The 5,829-nt window shown below is 42.3% G+C and overlaps 1 pseudogene; it reads left to right on the forward strand.

The window, feature by feature from the left end:
• Positions 1–618: 618 nt before the first annotated feature.
• LOC138147935 (E3 ubiquitin-protein ligase RNF115 pseudogene) lies at positions 619–1,820 on the forward strand (annotated as a pseudogene).
• Positions 1,821–5,829: the final 4,009 nt, after the last annotated feature.

Genomic DNA, 5,829 nt, shown 5'->3' on the forward strand with positions numbered 1-5,829 from the left:
CTTCCAGGACGCTGGGTGGTTGCTGTGTGTGGGGAGAGGAGGACCTTTGCCTGAGGTAGCCTGTTCTGTTTTAAAGGCTTGAAAATGTGGGTGCTTTCTACTTTATCTACCTGTGCCAATATCATAACTACTCTGATGGCTTTCACTTTCTGGTTTTGGGACTCAGTCTTTTGGTATCTTAATAAATTTTCTAGTTTATTTCCTCATATGGCAAACATGACGTATTTTGTAATGGATAATTATATCAGCATATTTGTAATCTCTATAGGCATTGTGAATATGGCATTGCTGATACAGGGGGATCGTTCTACACGCCCTCCCTGTACTTGGCGATTTCCGGGCAGACAGGTCCCTTACTCTCGCTGGCCCACAGGAGGACTGACGTTTGGGATCCGTCTGGCTCGGGGATTAGAGAAAGGCGCCGCTCTCCCGGCCGCGCTGTAAAAGCCTCTCTTTCCCTTGCCTCGTTGGTCGCGGACTTGGGGAGCGGTTTGGCCGCCTCCGTCGCGTCCGTCTCGCTGGTGCTCTGGCAGAGTCACGTGACACGGGCCGCTGGTGCTGCTGGCTCCGCTGGGGGGGGGGGGGCCGAGGGGAGGAAGAGGGGGAGGAGGAGGAGGAGGACTGGAGAAGATGGCGGAGGCATCAGCGGTGGGTGCGGGTGCGGGCGCCGCTGTCCACCCGCAGCGCTTCTTCTGCCACTGCTGCAAGGGCGAGGTCAGCCCCAAGCTGCTGGAGTATATTTGCCCCAGATGTGAATCAGGCTTTATTGAAGAAGTGACTGATGATTCCAGTTTTTTAGATAGTGGTGGCAGCGGCCTAGACGACAGCACATCCACGCAGTTTGCAGAGCTCTGGGACCATTTGGACCACACAATGTTTATCCCATTTCTGAGTAGCAGTTCACTGGATCAAGGCATTAGAGACAATGAACGGGGCCATCACACCCATGCGGATCTTTGGGGCCCCAGCAGGCCCCTGAGACTGCCAGTGACCAGGAGATACCAATCCCTCGGGAGTTCTAGACCTGATCGGTCCCCAGCTATTGAAGGAATACTACAACAGATCTTTGCAGGATTCTTTGCAAATCCAGCAATTCCTGGCTCCCCCCATCCTTTTTCATGGAGTGGGATGCTGCACTCCAACTCCGGGGACTATGCCTGGGGTCAGGTGGGGCTTGATGCCATTGTCACCCAGCTCTTAGGACAGTTGGAAAACACTGGGACTCCCCCAGCTGATAAAGAAAAGATCACCTCGCTTCCAACAGTGACAGTAACTCAGGAACAAGTTGATACGGGTCTAGAGTGTCCAGTGTGCAAAGAAGACTACGCGGTAGGAGAGCAAGTCCGGCAGTTACTTTGCAACTACTTCTTTCACAGCAGCTGTATTGTGCCATGGTTGGAACTGCATGACACGTGTCCTGTTTGCAGGAAGAGCGTAAATGGTGAGGACTCAACTCGGCAAACACCAAACAGCGAGGCCTCTTCAAGCAGCGGCTATAGCAGTAACAGCCAGCTACACGACCCATGGACTTTCTGAAGCTCTTGAGCTGGGGCCGTGGTAGACTTACTGCAAATGTAAATTGTATAAAAAATAGTATGTGGATATAGGCACCTCACCAGAAATCCCAGTCCACAATTTTAATGCAATGAGTGCAGTCCCTCTTCAAATTTAAAGTTAGCCTTTACAGAAGGAATTGTATCTACAGCCGAATGCTCTCTTATTCCTGAATTCAGAGTGATGACTTGATTTTATACTTGTGAAACTTAATTATGTGTTTCTTTCAGAATGAAATAAATTCCTTAAAGGTCTAAAAAAAAAAATATTCACCTGTGAGTTTGCTGACAGACTGGATGAATGGAAAGTCTTCTTTCCTCTCTTACCCTCTAACTAGCCTAGGACTAACATGTGGCCTTCTGAAGTCAAAGACAAATAATAAAAATTGAACTTAACTTTGTCTCCTCATCTTTCTGATTAGACTCTCCCAGGTTTGGAGGAACATATCCCAGTGGAAATATGGTTCTCACCATACTTCATGACTATAGAATCCTGCAGGATCAGAAGCTCTCAGAGTTGGAAGGGACCTCACAAGTCATCAAGGGCCATTCTTGAATGAAACATGAACCTTCCATATCTTTTAATGCACAAACCACTTTTTTTTTTGAAGGTCTTCAGGGAATAATCAGAAATGTAGTAGCTGCCTCAATCTCTCCTTCCTCAGCCATACAGACTATAAAATAGGGTTTTTTCTTAGTAAATGCCACCTAAAAATATATACCACTGAATAGCATGGGTGGAAACCTATGTAATTGTGGCCCAAATTCTTCCTGTGTATACAGGCACTCAATCTTATTTTTAAGTCATTCCTTAAGTGGTTTTCAAGCTCTTGGAATTAATGGCATTGGATTCCATTCAATAGAAACAGCTTCATTACCACAACAGCTGCCCAGCAGAAGCACACCAGGTTTGTGCCAGCAAATGGAATCCTGCAAGTAATATCCTTCCAACCCTTGTCAGACAAATTAGGGTGGTGGAAAAACACATCTAATGGGTCATTCAGGTGAGCTCTTGACTAGCGAGTAATTTTTCTTTCTCTTATTTGGCCTTATTTGGGGTTAAATCCCTCCAAGTAGGAATGCTCATAGCTCCTCCCTTGGAGATTCAATCTCACCATTATGGTCACTTCCATTCAAATTTTTCCTGAGTTTCATCTCATTTTTACCAGTTTTGCTCCCTGATGCTAAGATAAATAATTCCATCACATCCTCTATAATTGCTGTTTCTAACCATGTTATTTATGACTGTTCTTCCATCATGGCTTAACCAGAACTTTCATATTTCATGCCTTTATTCTCACCTCATGAATCAATCATGTCATTGGCTTCATTTTTTTCCCATTTTCATTCCTGCTACCAATCCTGCTCCAAGTCCTGAAGAACTCTTAGTACTCTTAGTGCAATTGAATTCTATCTATGAGTGAATGTTATTGAGAGATTGCAAGGATTACATAAGATAACATTTATGAAATGCTTTGCAGACTTGGTACCAAACCAAATTTTGCATTATTATTGTTAAATGTTAGCTATTGTTATTATTAAATGTTTACCCCGTTCATGATATGATACTCTGTGCTAGAGATGCATATAGAAAATTGAGACAGTCCTCACTCTCAAGTATCTTATATACAAATGGGTGGAGGGAGACAGTACATAAAGGAGGTTTTGTGGCAATATGATAGAAAGACTCCCTAATCTTTAGGATGCAGCAGTAAAACAGATGATAGTTTATCTACAGAGTAGTTGGTCCATGGTTGGTATTGATAGGGAGAGGGGAGCAGTGGGGAGATGGCAGGCTCCTCTCCACAAGGATTACTCCCCGTGATGGTAGGTGTAGGGCCAGGCTAGAAAGACCATCTATGGAGCTATAGTGATATTTCCACCCGTCTCAGAGGAATAGTGGTCAAGGTGACAGCTGTGTTTCATTTGCCTGGCATATGCTGCCCCTGTTTTCCTTTCTTCAGTCCTTATTTATTTGGCAACTTAGAAAAGGTAGAGCACAAGGCTCTGCTTCCACCACCACTCCCTAACAATTTATCAGACTAATCTCCTCATTTTCCCATTAACATATATTCATTTCCACCTACATGGTATTCTTTCACCAGAAATCCCTGCCTTTTTCCACTGACTACCCAAATCCTTCAAGGTCCAATCCAAGTCCCACTATATCCTTAAATAATTCCTTGATTTTTGAGCCTTTAATCCACTAAATTCAACAACACTTATAGACTAAAATGAACCACCAAACCCTCTAGTCCCCATAGTGCCTAGAAAAGTGCTGAGGACCTGCTAAGGTGTTCATTCGTAGAGTAGGGAAGTACCATGTTACTACAGATGTGGGAATTTGTAGTTCTAGACCTATGCATTCTCATGATATCTGCCTTACTTCCTATCTTGGCATTTGACAATTGTCATGTAAAAATATGTGACGTTCCTTTATATTTATGTTATAGAAATTTCTCATAAACGTAGCTATATGATACTAGAAAAATTTATATTTTGTGGGAAGTGTTTATACAGTGCTTTTCAAGTTATCTTGTTTGATCCTCATAGTGATTTGTGAGGTAGGTATTATTTTTGCCCCATTTTACACATAGGAATATTGAGACAGCATCATACCACCCAGAGTCATACAGCTAGTAATTGCCTAATGCAGGTTTCCAAGCCAGACCCTGTAGTCTCTCACACATTTCATGCTGTCTCTTGGGCTTTGATTCTCTCACATGGATAAACTTTGTGCCCCCAATTAGATTATCAGTAACTTGAAGTGTCTAATAACTTCTTTTTGTCTCCTTCAGTAACTAGCATTGTGCAAAACTCACAACTTAATAAATACATTTTAAACTGAACTGAATTCATTATGCCTTTTTTGATCAAGCAGATTACTAAGGGGTTTGTTACTCACCTTTGTTTTGGTACACAAATTCACAGCAAAGGTAAACACTATTTAGAAAATATACTCCTGAAGAAAGAAAGATAGAGGCTCAATTTGGATGATAGAGTACCTGGACAAACCAAGGAGATAGTTAACTACTTTTGAGAATATACTATTCACTTTAATTCCCCTGACTCCTCTGATTCAGAGTCCTTTATTCTATCTTCCTTTTTATTAAGGGACATATGTGTGTGTGTTCCTTAATTTAGAAAAACAATATTTCATATAAAAATATATGAAATATTCTTTTTGGGGTTTTTTTATGGAGGGGGTGTAATGGGAATGCAAATTTGAAAGATCTTCCCTGCCCCTAGGCTTAAAGTGCACCTGAAGCCTGGGGTGGGAGGCTTGTTTTTCAGTAGATATTTCTTGATTGGCCAGTGAGTCAATAAGGTTGTTACATTCTCTGAGCCAGGAGAAGGCTATATAAGCCCTGATGTGTAGCTTTGTTTTGGGACTCACTTTGAGAAGTGTTCTGTGATTTGATCTGAATTCTGGGAAGCCGTTGTTGAGAGTCCCCCGACTTTGAAACCCAGATGTTGTTTGGTATGGATGTAATGGTTGCACAGTTTGGAAAGCTGTGTACTTGATCTGTTTCTGTCTTGATAATACTGTCTGTATATTTTGAGGTTTGGGGTGCTGACCTTTTTCCCCTGAACAAGGTAAACGATATATGTCTGACTGATTAAAGTAAGCTTGTTAACCCATTTTGAGTTGCTTTCCTTTAACAAAGCAGATCCAAGAACCTGTGGTAGCTGCAAACCCTGAGGACGCTTGGGGTGCTTGCTGCTACAGGGGGGAAGGCAGGGCAATTGGGGTTAAGTGACTTGCCCAAGGTCACACAGCTAGTAAGTGTTAAGTGTCTGAGTCTGGATTTGAACTCAGGTCCTCCTGAATCCAGGGCTGGTGCTCTATTCACTGCTCCATGTAGCCGCCCCCTATATGAAATATTCTAAATCACCAAGGGGTCAAAAGGCAAGGTCCTTCCAAAGATTCATAGCCCTTAATGGGAGCAAATGAAAATTCTGCCTACTTCTGGTTTTAATTTATAATGAGATGATCCCTATACTTTATTCTAATAGGGCATAGGGCATATGTCCATGAAGGAGGCCCTGAGGTTGTGCTTTATGTCATTTTTATAGGAAGTCCATTTTATTGTATTTTTAAATATTGTAATCTGTGCACTATGAATTCCTTCAGTGTTATTCTCCACTCCAAGTCTTACCTTTGAAATTCGACATTTAGAAACTTGAGTGCAAAAAGTCATTATACAGTAACTTGATATATAATATTTATAATTTGAACACAACCAATTACTCCTTATTTGTTTGTACTAGGTGA

This window comes from Petaurus breviceps, unplaced genomic scaffold (genome assembly GCF_028583685.1).
Source record: "Petaurus breviceps papuanus isolate PSGF00001 unplaced genomic scaffold, PetGlider_PUasm1.0 90808, whole genome shotgun sequence".
NCBI lineage: Eukaryota > Metazoa > Chordata > Mammalia > Diprotodontia > Petauridae > Petaurus > Petaurus breviceps.